This window comes from Venturia canescens, chromosome 3 (assembly GCF_019457755.1).
Source record: "Venturia canescens isolate UGA chromosome 3, ASM1945775v1, whole genome shotgun sequence".
Classification (NCBI taxonomy): Eukaryota; Metazoa; Arthropoda; class Insecta; order Hymenoptera; family Ichneumonidae; genus Venturia; species Venturia canescens.
In genome coordinates, this window is record NC_057423.1 from 6,053,282 (window position 1) to 6,068,136 (window position 14,855).

At 41.9% G+C, this 14,855-nt stretch overlaps 2 protein-coding genes across 4 annotated transcripts in view; one reads left to right on the forward strand and one right to left on the reverse strand.

Moving 5' to 3' along the window:
• Positions 1-14,855, forward strand: part of LOC122408105 (annexin A13-like) — a 71,730-nt gene that overhangs the window by 45,422 nt on the left and 11,453 nt on the right. The gene's annotated exons all lie outside the window — the stretch shown is intronic.
• LOC122408107 (5-hydroxytryptamine receptor-like) overlaps positions 1-14,855 on the reverse strand; it is a 91,631-nt gene that overhangs the window by 40,947 nt on the left and 35,829 nt on the right. The gene's annotated exons all lie outside the window — the stretch shown is intronic.

Here is a 14,855-nt window from a genome sequence, read left to right on the forward strand (position 1 = left end):
AGCAACGAGCGAGACTATCGCAAGACTTTTGGCTAACTTTGACTCGCCCCTGCTCACCCCGCTCTACCGAGCTTACAAGCAGCTTCGACTATATCGTTCGTTAGGAAAACTTGACGTGTTCCAGTCTACGTACGTATTGGCTTTAAATGTGCAATCCCTACAACCGTCTTCCTTCATTTATTCCATCCAAAGTTTCGGTCCTGAGCGTATAACGTATTGCAGCATTCGGTCGGAGTGAAAAATAATCAACGCGTTTGCGGTGACGTTCACGTAATTTTGCGCTTCTCGCTTGATCATTAAAACTCCGCTAATTGGCAGCATAGACTCGCAATCTTTTGAAATATATTTCTCAAAGTTATTCCATGCGCCCTCTTATCACAGAGTATTCTGCGATCGAAGGCTTCTCAAAGTTTGAGAATCGATTGATCCTCGAGCCCGATTAAATGCAGCCACGCGATATCTGCGCTCAGTTTATATTTTCTCTTTTCCTCAATTTCTTAAAGATTACGTTCCGCCCGGAGATAATAGTGTCTCGTTAAGACTCTGCTCGGTGAAAACCTCGGACTTTCTGTGGCTTTTCCTCGCAATTGCCCCTCGCTCCACTTTCTATATAATTATTTCGTTGGTTGGCGATGACGTCATGCCTTTTATTCGCGCTAGAGTTCCAGCGAACAGAGAGCTTGGTATCTGGCTCTGTGTGTGCATTGATTTTGTGTCGAATGGAAAGAAACGAACCGAGATAACGGGAGAGGGATTAATTTGTTGACGAAAGAGGTGTCTGGCCATCAGTCGTTATTGCGCTCGTTCGCCCCTCTAGAGATTTGACGGATCCGCCTATAAAAATGTAATCGTGCCTGAACGAGGATGACCCTGGTCCATCGGATTCTGTGTTCGTTACAGCAGAGCACAATGCGTACCCTCGCCGATCGAAGTTTCTTCGTGAGTTATAAGCACGGTGATATCCCCGATTAGTTGTCGTTGTCGCTCAAGTTCCTTGATCCCCTTATATTGGGCTCATATCGGCCCAGAATGAGAGGGTTTATGCGAGTTGAGGGAGATTATCGATTTGTAGCAATTATACGCTCATTCGCAGCCCTAATTGAACCTAATTTAATCCGTCCAAGTTTTGCTCTGGCACTTCCTCCGTGTCTGCTGATCGGTTGCTCCCGCAGCAATCATTGGATTTGCCGAAACTTAAATGCGCACTCGGTACGTCCCTTATAACCCGGCACAGCTAATCCACGGTTTATACAAAGGTCACAATTATTTGGAGGACTGCGTATAGCTCGACGGTTCCAAGCGGAACACGGATCCGCTATCGTCGTACGGAGGGCTCCAAATTGGGGCAAACTTACGCCATAAGAGCGGCGAAGGAGTCGAGCAAGCTTGAGAAAGCTAGTACGAAGGAAGATTACGTGCAACGTTGCAACGACTAGATAACAACGAACAAGGGTTCTTGGTTTCCCTATTACAAGATCGGCGCATGTTGCCCCCCTCCCCACTTTTTCCCGAATGTACGTATACGAGGATCCATCCTTGTGGTATGTACCGGTGCACACACAAACGCGAGTGAATGCATGTACGTAATTGTACATAGCTGCGAGCTTTAAACAGAGTTCTGAGGGCTCCGGCTCTTCTCTACATCAGCCATATCTACATGCGTTCCGGTGAAACATAGTAGCTTAATCAAATGAACTGACTCTCTCCCGCCCTCCCTTTCCCCCTGCCCCTCCAGTCGCAAAATTACTTTTTGTTGAGTTATCGTGATGAAAGAAAAACGAGCGAAACCAGAGAATGAGAATACTGAATTTCGTGCGCGCACGGTGTATTGCGATGGTGTGCCTCTCAGGTGCAGAAGCTTGTTTACCCTCGAGCGATTCAAACTTGAAACTCGTTGGCTCTGATTTCTGAAACGCGCATCTAACCATTAAGCATACTGGTTTGTCTCTACATCCCTGGCTCTACCTATGTCTATGTAATAGACTAATGTAACACTGGCTTGTATTCCAATATCGCTTACAGCTATGGATTCATTTCTTGTTCCACCCGCAAATTTTCTCCTCGAATAGCCCCCCCAGCACATTGGAATTCGCAATCTGTGCTGGGTATAATCAAGATATGTACTTGGGGGAAAACGAAAAAGCGTAACGTAATTTGATTTCGGTGCATGGGAAAGTGCTCGCGAAAGAGAGAAGCCTGTTTCTGAAATAAACTTTCATGAATGGATACGTTTTCATTCGTATGTGGGCAAATTGGAGCGAGCAAACAAATGATTATTTCAGCGATATATCCCTGATGCGCGAGAGATACACTCGAGCGAGCAAATGAGAGAAATATAAATAGCAGAAAAGCTTACTGGATGATATGAATTTAATTATGATTTGTGATCCAGCATTCGTAATCCAGATGTATATAATCTCGAATTTTCAAGTGGTTATACTGATACGTAAACCGTAAATTGGTCCTGCGGAGGATGAAGGAATCCAAGCGAAAAGTGGAAAGAGGTCGAACACTGTGGACAATTGGAAAATGAAGAGAGAAAGAAGAAATAGGGCTCTGGTTCTACCTATTTATCAAAAGCAACGAGATGTTGGGCATAGCGAAACGACTATTTCACGTCACCACCCCGCCGCTCACCATCCCCGCACGATCTTCGATGCCTCTGACTCAGCAAATTCGTTTCCGTACGTGCCATCGTACAGTGCCAAGGATTATCCTATCCGGAAAGAAGTATCGATCTCAAATTCGTTCGAATGAGAGGCGGTGGTGGGTAATGGAAGAATCTGGTAGGAATAATGGGCGAGGTGAGAGCAAGTTCTTGATACGGATTGGAAATGTATTATTTCGATGAGATTAAATAAACAGGAAATCACTACGGAGTCGAGCTATTTTTCATTTATGAATAATTGCGATAATTTTGCAGTCGGTTTTTCCACGCGAGCATCAAGCCCGCAGACTCGAATTATCTCGAAAGCTCTCCTCATTTTTTTCTCTCTCGCACGATAATCGCTAAGAGCACTTTCATGATTGGAACTTTTCAATTAAATACCTGGCGTGGATGACGCGTGGAATAATATCGTTTCACCTCACTCCTCTCCCTGCCCTTACCCACATCCTCATTAATCAAATGCAAACTCCAAATATCGATATACTGTGTTTCTACCGTAGTCGAGATGCGAACGAGAAAATTTCACTCGATCGGAATTTGGCCAGTAACATTTCAAAATGATGGATCGAATGTTATAGTTGCTGGACGCTCCCGCATTATTGCCGCAGAATATTTATTGTATCGGATGAGTACCAAATTTCAAGTATACTCGAATCGCCACGATCCTGCTTTCCAAATGATAGATTGAGTATTCGAGTTGCCCTGTTTAATGGTAAATTTGTATACTTTACGAACCGTACGATCTCGTCTTCGTCCAGCTTAAGACCTGGCACATCGAGCTTATCCCGCGGCCTCGAAACATTGTGCGATCGATTAAACTATTTCGTTACAGGATCACTATTCGACCATTCAGATTCACACGAGTCACACATCATTGAGGATTAAAAGATCCATGAGGCTTCTCGAATCGGATTGGACACTCGCACAAGATTTGCTTAAATTGCATTCCAGTATAAAAGCTTTATTCCTGCCGGTTGACCACATTCGAATGTGCGGAGCAGGCAAGAAAAAACTTCATCTTTCCCAGTTAATCAGCTTTTGAAAACTCGTTTAAAATAACTGCCCACTTAATATTGAAGCGCGTTTCGCTGCGAACAATTATCACACCACGCTGTTAACTCCGTGAATTTTTCATGATCACTTCCAGCACAGTTTGCTCCAACATTAGCGGACCGTGTCGGCCAAATAATCTGCATAATACGTGCTTAAATTAGTATTCCGTAATATCTTAGATTCACCGGAGGGTTACGTATGGACGTTGGTGTGCAGTACACCCTGTATACTCTGTGATTTCAGCTGAGTCTATATATCCGTGTACAGACTGTGTGTGCATAATGAACACGAGATCCTGATGATTCTCCACGTGTTCTATCTCGTACGTGGCTCCTTCCAATATTATATATTCACATTACGAACAGATATTCGTATTAACGTTATCACTAATGCTGCATGTTACAGAATTACAGCATTGCAAATAATGTGTTATAGCATTGCAGTGATCACTTAAATTATGTATTCAGCGTTGAATCCAACTGTTTTCATTGATCATCCTAATTGATGATGAATCCAAAACATTCTCGTCAGCCAGTGAAATTAAATGTTCAATGGCAACTCTTCTCGTTCGAGCACCAATGTTCTCCGGGTTACTGGAAGCTACGGTGGTTGTATTTTGCCTCATAATGAGCCATCACAGGAACTATGAAGTTTATTCAGTTACCAGCAACAGTAGCAAGTTTCGGTTTATTGGAAATAGCGGGTCATAGAAATGCACCTTTTTATGGCAGACACCACTTGCTGAGGGTTGCCACCAACTTTCAGGTTGACCATTTCTCGATCACTTGTCACCGATTTAAATGGTTCTATTGGTTTGTAGAAATCAGTTTGATCGTAAATTCAATTGAATGAAAAATACAAATTATATTTACTCTCAGAATTGCTCGAAATTCGGGACTTTTCAATTTGTTGAATGAGAAAAAATTGTAAAAATAATGCTGGATTCTTCGATGGCACATGCACAGTTGAATTCGATGGAGAATTTTAATACTTTTAAGTACTTATCGAATCATTGAGAAACTCGTAAAAATACTTTTTTTTTTATTGCTCAGAGAGAAACAAAAAACACAAATAAAAACGTTGCCCCGGCTCAAAGGACATTCAAGTCTAATTGCATTCCTGCTAACAAAGGTATTTTTTTGCCTGACTGATTTGCATGCAGAGTCGCGTCTACATGATGTCTACCTAGGGAAATATGGAGCGTAAGATCTCTCTGTAATTTTGGTTTTGAGCAATACAATTGTCCCTGGCACCGGAGCGTTGATGATTACACAATAACATACGAAATTGCGATATTCTTGGTAATGTGGTTGAGCGACGTGGTAATTTCGAACGAAGAGAAATACTGAATGACGAAGGCTGATCAATGTTACACCTGAATGGCCTTGCGCTTGGGAATTTTCATTAATTATGCAGCTGTTCCGTATCGAAGCTTTGGTCCTGGAACTGCTGAAAAAAAATCGTTTTCTCCATTAATTTACAATTTTTTCACTTCAAGGAACGCGCGATCACGAAAATAATGGAATGTCGAAAAAATATCGTCAAACCGCCAAGCGACCCATTTTCGTTGTTTCAAATGATAAAAAAAAATTTAGAAACAGCAACAAAAATGAATGCTGCTTCGTACCAACGAGAAGTTCGAAGTTGCTTGCAACTTTGAAGCACACGCCACGATAATTCTCGTAGCTGGCAGTCTCCTCGAGCATGGAACTTTTCGAGTACACTATTCGTTACGCTTCTTGTCAAGTAGTACGAGCACATGTAAGGCGTACGAGCGAGTGACACGACCGGGGTCCGAAAAGTTTGCTGGCTCTGTGTATCATCCCCGGCTCATACGATCCACCGCCTTGTCTCGCTAATTATCCAACGAGTATCTCCATGGATGTGTGTACTGTATTTGCTCGAAGTGAGGTGATTCCATTGAGCGTGCATTCTCGTAATTTCATGCGGTAGACTGCGAGAAGCGCGGGCGGGCGCGCGAGTTACAGAGTCGAGCATCGTTTCAGTTTGCTCATGTAACCACTTTGCCGCAGCGGTAGACAGCAAAAGGACCGCGCGTAATTGCTCAAAGCTGAGCAGCGAATGGTTAAACACTCCTTTTTATTTATCCGTGTAACAGATAAAAGCGAAGGCGCTGAAATGCTTTCGCGAATGTTCGAATACGGCGGAGGAACGTCTCAAAATTCCGACGAAGCTCCTTCCAAATTTCCTCCCTTTCCGTTCAAATTTTTCTCACCCATTTCGTATCCAATTGCACAATTTATTTTCACGAATATCGTTATTTTTCATTCGACCAAGAATACTAAAGCTGCTGGGAAACCCGAAGGAAAAAGCTCTTCTAGTTTGCCATAACACTCGGTTCGTTGTACCATTAACGCGCGTTTCACGAGAGCTTTTACGCGCGTATAGATATGTATTCTCCTCTATATCTGTATACATTTAAAAATCGATTAGCTCTTAAATCGGAGCTTTCAAACATCGAGCTTTCACGCTGTGAGCTATAGCCGATTCTGCCGACACAGGTCTACATAAAACCGACATTCAGTAATGTGGCGTGCCGCCATTCATCCGCGGCAATACGTCGGGAAATTGTAAAAACGTATCTGTTAGTCGAGATCGCGGCTTACCTTTTGAACGCGCGAGTGCGCCAGATCTCTCTGTCATTTTATATTATTCCCAATACGGACTAAAATTCGTTGCGGATAATCATTACACTTTTTGTAATTGGACTGAGAAATTAATGTCGCGATTCAATTACGTTTTTCAGGTAGCAAAATATTTAGTTTCTTCAACAAAAAAGCCTTGACGTTTGCCACATTCTCGTTCAACTTCGAGGGGTTTTTTTTTTGCGCTCTTGCCGCGTCACTGTTCGAAAATTGATAAATTTTATTCCGCTATGAGAAAAATTCATGTACGAGAAATCTCGGAGCGGATACGTGCTTCGAGTAGAATTTGGGTCGCACGAATTTCGGTATTTTGTTTGATATCATGGAATTTTAGCGGTACGTTATATTCAACGCGAAGGGAGAAGATCTAGCCACGATTCGAATAATTGTTGTTTATGATTTATAAAGAATTCAAGCACTTTCGAAGACCTCACATTCTATGGTAATTTGTTATCGTCGAAGGGCGTTTGCCACATTCGTGGAATATACACGTTTTTAATCTTGTTTCAAGAACTGCTTGCTGAACGTGATAGAGCGGTGAGTGAAAGAACATGATGGAGAAAAAAACGAATCGCTGCGTGTTAACGGCGCGTCGATAAATCCTCGTGCTTTATTCTTCGTTCGCAGTCCTGTGCATGAATATTTAAAGCACGAAGTTTTATTGAATTTGGAATGACGGGAAACATCGCGACTCCACCGCAAAATCATACATAAAACTTTATCTACAGTTCGTCATATTTTCGTTCATTGTGCTTGTGCGTTTGGAGAATGAAAGCGAAAAAGATCAGGGCTCATTTAAGAAGCAAATTTATCGCGAGATAGTAACGTATTTTGACCCCCGAAAATTCATTAAACAAATTCGTTTACGAGCCACGGGAATTCCATTAATTCGAATTTTCAAAGTTTTCTGGTTGTTCACAGGGCTCGAGGATTTTAGAGGATTCCGATAATCCGCTAGATAATCCCCTTCATATTCAATTATAATATGTGCTACGAAATCAAATCGGAAATATGATGAAGTTCCTGTTTTGCTTCAGAAATTTTGAGACGACGTATTTCCCTTCTATGAATTACCGCATTAGCAGAGTTTCCTGAAAACTTCGATTTCATTTAATCTCGTTGTTTAATTCTCTGCTTTGAATAACGACTTAGCTAAAGAGCCTCTCAGAGATCAAAAACAGTTTTCAGATTCTCACAAACATCTCAATTAATTTAATACTAAGGATTGTTTGACAGGAAAAATCATCGGTATAAAAAAACCAAGGATTTTTCGCAATGAAGCGAAAAAATTGCATTATTCGCGGTTTAGAGTGAAGAATGAGAAAAGTGCCGGAAAATTTGACGTTATCCGAGAGATTCTGTGATTGTTTTGAACCTTGCAGCCGGTAACGTGTCTCATCCCAACGAGGATCCGAGGGACGAGAGAAAACAGGATTATTGTATTTGGTGATAAAATACTTACGAAAAGTAGTAAAGTCTGTGATGAGAATGAGCGAAACGGAGCTACGAAAAGGAAGAAAGCGCGCACGTCGCATTGCAATTTGGAAGACAAGCTCTCCCGCAGACCGTTTAATCCGAACTTTATAATTGATGGACCCGGGCTGATAAAACGGCTCTGGCCCATCTCTCGCCTGTTTTATTCGTTGGTCTCGCGAGAGGAGCTGCTCGTGTCGTCTTATGCGACGACGTAAATGGGAGCCAAAGTCCGGAAAAACTTGGGCTCCTGTTCCGTTCGTCTCTTAACAGTTTCAACACGTTTTTTAGCACGTGAAAATGGCGCGAGTGTTGAAGAGCCTAGTACGGAACGGGGAGCCGTCAGTCTCGTCTAAATCCATGCACTTTACATCGAACACCGTGGCAATGGGATCAACAAAATATCATATAAAAACGTCTGCTTACTAAGGGCAAAGATAGTGTTGATTGAAGCGAAGAATTTTCACTGGCAACCGCAAGAAAACTTTGCAACGTTACAGGATATGACGCGGAGTGGCCATTTGCAAAATTCTCCTGAGATTATAAATACAACAAGCAATTTATACATTGTATGTATAAGCATGAGCGAGGGAGTTATGAATATATTAATGAGCAAGGAGCATAAAGACGGAACCGACGTTACCGAAGGCGTTAAACCGGTTAAATAACGTCCTGACGTTGTCTGATAGCCAATACCCCGGTAAAGTTTTTCATCAAGTTCATTGCGGCGGGAACTATTGCTCGCACTAACCGGCTCATCAGCTTTTTTATGGAACCTTCCGGATTAATTATCGCTCAGCTCTGTCCGAGGGTGGGAACGCCGCGCGCGTTCGGAGTATACAGCACGTCCGTTATCAAAAGTGATAAAAGGAAGAAGAAGAAGAAGAAGAAGAAGCAAAAGAAAAAACGGTCTTACCGACGTTAGAGAAAGGGTGATTCAATTTTCTTCTGCATACAAGTATAGCTAGAGTTACGTACACTCGCTACTTACTCGACGAAAGAAAAGTATGAAGAAGGAAATTGACGAGAAAGGGTTCGTCTCGTACTCCACCTCTCGGCAATTTTGCGTTACCGGCTCACACCGGAGTGTCTCTGCTATGTACCCGTATGTACCAGAGTCAAAGAAAGTTTCTAGCTAGGGATCAGGAAAGAAGTGTCGGAAATGTCGTCAGAACGAATCTTTCACCATGGATTCCATTTCCACTCTCGTTCGCCCAAGAAATAGGACAGCTATTGGTTATTCCACAGGGAACTATTGCTTTCTCCTTCTTTCAAGCAGACTTTCTTCGATTTCGCTGACACATCTTTCCGATCCTCTACATTATAAACTATCTATCGGTCTCATCTATTTTCGCTCGAGCGTTATATCGTACATAAGATACGTATGTACACATATATGCATTAGAAGATTCGAGCATTGCTAACTGCGAATGCCGCTTTCTGATCTTTCCATCATATTATACTAGGATCGAATCTTTTGTGCTACTTGATAGATAACCCGATATAGATATAATCCTCGACACGTCCCGTGCGATTATACGAACGTGCGCGGTAGTATATCCATGTCCATGGGGAAGCGGAACTCTTCTGTACAGAATCTTCCACCGCTGGTTCGGGCTATAGAGCCGTAAAACGTTGCGGAAATATTATCTTATCTGAGGAATCGAAGCGTCGGTGGTGTAGAATTTGCTCGGGTTTACGTCCACCGTTGAAGAATCTCATTCGTTACAATCGACTCGCGCACGCTTGGGAATATATGCTAATTTTGATTCTGGAGTTTCGAATTTTCAATTGCGACTCTCCACGAATCGTCGATAGTGGCGGAGAACAAGAGGCTAATTATCGCCATTTGGAGTGTATAATCTCACGCGTTAAACGTCAGTTTAAAGTGTGTCCTGTACGCAAATGGGAGAGAGAAACGAAGCGAAAGAGAAGGAGGGAAAGTGGACGGTACTGCAGCAGGCAGATAAGGCCTCTGTAAATCAATCAATGCTAAAACAGGATTATGGCGAAATTAACGCGGTCCAAACCCCCTTAATTTTGATGCGCCATTAGTGTTCGGTTCCATTATCAACTAGCATAGGTAGCATTTTAAAATTCTGAATCTCCAATATCGATCTATTGGTATTGAGAATATGATGAGTACGTGATTAATTCTGCGGGATGGTCGAACTGATCAAACGAAACTGTGGCTAGCTCGGCGAAATATCGATTGCCTCTGCTTGCGGAAACCTCAGAAATTCCGATACATCTCAATGACTATGGATATTCGAGAGATGGAAAAAATGAAGAAATTCCAACGACAGGGACAAAAACCAGTTTCCGTTGGGCGATGCTCCATCCCGTTGGGTGCACCAGACCCCGAGAATACGTCAACAATGAAGTCATATTGAAAAGAAACCGAGGACGAGAAAACCTTGAAAAAAATATACGGAATAGAACGTAAAGCTCGTACCACGGGAAAGTAATGAAAAAGATTGAAAATCGCGGAAGAATGAAGGTGAAAAGTATACGAGCGTGCAACGCAGAAATACGCTCGAGATCCATCCCTGGTTTTGTTGCTGCTATGAATATAAACTTCGACTCATCTTTGATTTTTTACTTTTGTGAAGCTTTCTTCCGTCTTTCTACGATAGAAGGAGTTCTCTGATATGGGGAAGAAAATCTTCCAGGTTATTCATGAAATAAATCTTTCCAAATATCCTTTTGGTATGGAGAATGAAATGAAGGTAAGGAAATGAAGAACCGGAAATATGAATCTTATTAGGGCGACGACCTTAAAACACAAAGTGGAACTCCACATTTATACCATTCATCGTTCTATTTCTGACTTCCACTTCCCATATCATTGCGGGGATTGTTCCAATTTGAAAATGAGAAACCGAAAAACCGGCATTTCGGCTCTCGGTTTCTATTCTCTGATATTTTGCTCACTTTGTTGAAAGTAATTTGTTGCTTGAATCTTTTTTCTTCACTCCTTTATCGATCTCAGTTCATCGTATAGAGCTAATTTTCCATTAAAATGTCATGTAAAGTCATGGCTAAATCTCGATTCAAGTACATTTAGAATGTTTCATGTATATCAGGAATTCGCCATCGCGATGCTTGCGGTAGGCGAAAGATTCTCAAGCACGTAGCAAAAGAGGAAGAGGAGGGAGATCGTGGCGAACAAGACGTTTCCTTTCCGTGGGTTACAGAAAACCTCAACTATCTCAATTCCATAAAGATACGGTGAAGTTTGCAGGAGCGCTTGGACCTCGTCCAAACTATGCTGACCACGAAATTTACTGTATTGAATTTCGTGAACCGTCCCAAACGGATTGCAAGTTGAGTCATCTCGCGACAGTAATCGGCGTTCAATCTACGTAATGGCTCGAGACTGTACAAAAGTCATTAACTCACAACTTTGAAAACGCAGTCGAATCATCCTTTCGCACAGCGTGCGAAACGCCCCATTTTCGTTGCGCTTGTGCAATCGATAACCTCGTTGCAAGGGATTTGGGCTTAAAGCCTTATCTTGTGATGGGTGGAAAAATCGAATTTTTTTTTTATTAGATATTCTTCAAGTACAATGTCTGAAGAATAATCTAAAAATAATTAAAAATAAAGAATATTCTAAAAAAACTATTAATCCGATCCATGCCAAATTTATACATTTATAAAAAACCGAAAATTTAGTACCTCAAAAAATGAATTGTTTGTTAAAACTGTCGCCATTTTTTTTAAATCAAAATTTTTACAAGTCCTTCGTTCAGGCCCAAGCTATTTTTATATTAAATAAGTGGTACAAATTTGGTATAGATCGGATTAATAGTTTTTTAGTCATCATGTCCACCGGAACTGATGCTCAAAAAAAGGTGCTACAGAAAAACAGCCGGAGTTGCGCCATTTTGAGAAATTTTTTGACAAAAGCAATTGTACAAGCACATGAACAGATGTACCAATGAATCTCGTTCACAATTTTTCAATAAACATTTATTTTCTTGTCGCGGAAAAAAAAATCAATAAAATCACGTTATTTCGTCCACTCCAAGCGTGTGAAAAATCTGTACTTAAGTCTGTCCACAATGGTTCGTTTGGGACATTCGTTTCATTGATTTTTCATGGTATTCGTAATATTTGCACGCGTTGACCCATTCAGTCCCGTCAATGCAAATGCGTACGTGCTTTGATTCCGATGTGCGACACATCAATGGAATTCTACATTTGTTTATGCACCGCCTTAGGGAGAAATGATATCGAAACATATATTTTTCCTTCAACGTACAAAATCGCCGATGAACGGTTCGTTGTATCGAGTAGAATGAGCAGATGGTAATTCAATCACCGCGTAATTGAGATGCGCATCGCGCGACTGATATAATATTTCAAACAATCGGTGATGCATTATTTATCGACGTGAAACTCTCGCATCTGAAAATAAATCCGCCCACAGTCGTTTCGCTGGAGTGCTACGACATTGAAAATGCAAATAATATACATGCTCCAGTGATTCTTTCTTCTTCGCTTTCTTATCCGAAGATTTTCCTCCCTCAGCTCCGTCATATTTTCGATTTTTTGAAGTATTTCGCACGAATACATTAAGGATAAATTTTACAGGTTCGTTCGACTATGAACGACTCGAATTTTCCGTCTGACTGTCGATTGGAATGAAAGTTTGATAGTGAGACGAATTCGGAAGAGCGCTCTTGTTTTTTTTTGTCGAAATGATCCTTAATGTTTACTGCAGAGAATCGATGATCCGGAATAACTATTTCGCGTGGAGCACCGTAACCGTATGACTCGAGTGTTTCGATTTGGAAGCTCACCTTTTTACGAATACGTCGATGTTTATTTTTCCTCTATCGAATGGCACGTCAGCTTTTATTTCTTTGCTAGGGGACAAAATTTCCGATGCACAGCTCGGACGAACGTGGAAGAATCCCGATTTTACTTTGATCATGAACAATATCAAATGATACTTCGCACCGGATCTGACACTTGTGACCTCATCGCTCAATTTGCCAATCAAAGTTTGTTCTTCCTGAATTTTTTCGGTTTTAGCATTCCTAACTGCTCCGGAGGTCGAAGCTTTTACGAGGCAACTTTAGCTGTTCGCTGCTTTTGATGATCGAATATTTAAAATATCCTTGAAAGAATTAACGACGCAGACAACGATAAGCTTCTTCCTATGTAGACATTCAATTTAAAATTTCATCGAGGGGCCCATTAGTGACTCGATGCCGAGTATTGAAACAAAAAGTTTCCGAGACAGTCCTGTCCTCTTAGAACACGCGAAGCTTTTTTTTTCTTATTTTTTCTAACACAATTTCGAATGATTTGAAATTTACACCACGCACAGTTAAAATTTCGAAAGATTCGAGAAGAAATTCGATGATCGAGCGTCCAGGAGTGAAACATTTTGGAAGAGGCATTGCGCGTACGTCAAAGGATTCATAAGCCGTTGTGAATTTAAATGTGATACGAATTTCCGATGAGGCGGCGTGTTTCGAGAACGGATACCGTTCCAGAGCATGATCAAGAGTTAGGCACAGCGTTTGGCGAACAATACGTAGAAAATTGATCCCTTCCACATTTCTGCGTCTCGACCTTTCTCGTCATCGTTCTATTTTCCTTTTCACTGAAACCCCGTAGCTCGGTGAAGAACAACAAGAAATTACTCGTCTTTGTTGAAAATAGTTTGCACTAAAGGCGAATGCATGCGGGGGGCAAAAATTCTTACCGGAACTCGGCAACAACGAGCAAGAAGCGTAAAAGTTTTCCCTCGGTAAAGTTTGCTCAACGCAAGAAGCGGGAATTTTTCGATGCTTGGGGCTGGTTAAGAGGGTTGATGGGAGGAGAAAAACGCTTGTACGTCGCCCCACTTGCACCGGAACTCAGGAAAAAGTGATACAAGTTGAATGAGACGGCTCATGATGACGACTGTTTGGGGACTTTCTTTCTCCAGCGGTATCGATCATGACTTTTTTACTTCTGCAAGCACGCACGGACAACGAGAGCTGTATACCTACAAACTTTGTCCATGGTCGAGTCAAAGGCGCAGAATTCTTGTCTCCCTCGAGAGGATTCCTACTGGCTCTTCATCAAATTGGCAAAAAACAAAACCTGTATAAAGCATTGTTTCTTCTAAGCTCAGACGTCGCAACGATCATTCAATTTTGAATTTGTAGGGTCGCTGGAAATCGTACATATTAAAGAGTGCGCGATGGTGTTAAGGACGCACTTGGATGTCGACACGGCATCGCGCGTCTCGTTTAAAATTGGTGTTTCCGTTAAAAACGATTCTGCAAATGCTTGCTCTACGAATATCCTCCTTCGCCTCATTCGCACTTGGCTCACGCACACGAATCTCAGCGATGACTCGTGAATATATTCCCCAGGGTGCAGACACCAGGACGAACAAAGATTACCACCGCGGTGTACGGAGCTCGAAGGATCAGAAGTGTGAAACGTCACAAATGCCAATCTTCACCAGTTTTCCAATATCATCCGCGTTCGAACGTCGCCCTCTATATGTCTTCTCACATGTTTCGGATAAAGTGAGGTATCAGCATAAAATTGCGTTTAAGAGGCTCTCGAAGGTAACGCAGGAGGGAAATGGTTATATTCGAAAAGGCGATCCTCGTGGTTCGAATAGGTTGACTGTGACGTTGGATACGTGTCGAAGGCAGATGTCCGTAGGGTGAATTGGCAAAAGATAAATTGAAATGGAAGGAACTGACGGTACAGTGATAAGGGAATATGCTTGTGCTTGTCACTTTTTTCGACGCTTTTTCTGTCCGGGCTTCTTTCATCGATGAAAAGATACACGACACGTTTTTTTATTCCGGGTACACGAACATCACGGTACCGGGGTAAATGATACTCGAAATGACCTCTTTCGAGGATAATGCGGCGTTTGAGATGAGACGTGGGAAGTGAATTTTTGTAAGATTATTTCATGCCGTTTTTTCTGTCGAGGAATCACTTTCCATAGTTCCCTATGGAAAACTGTC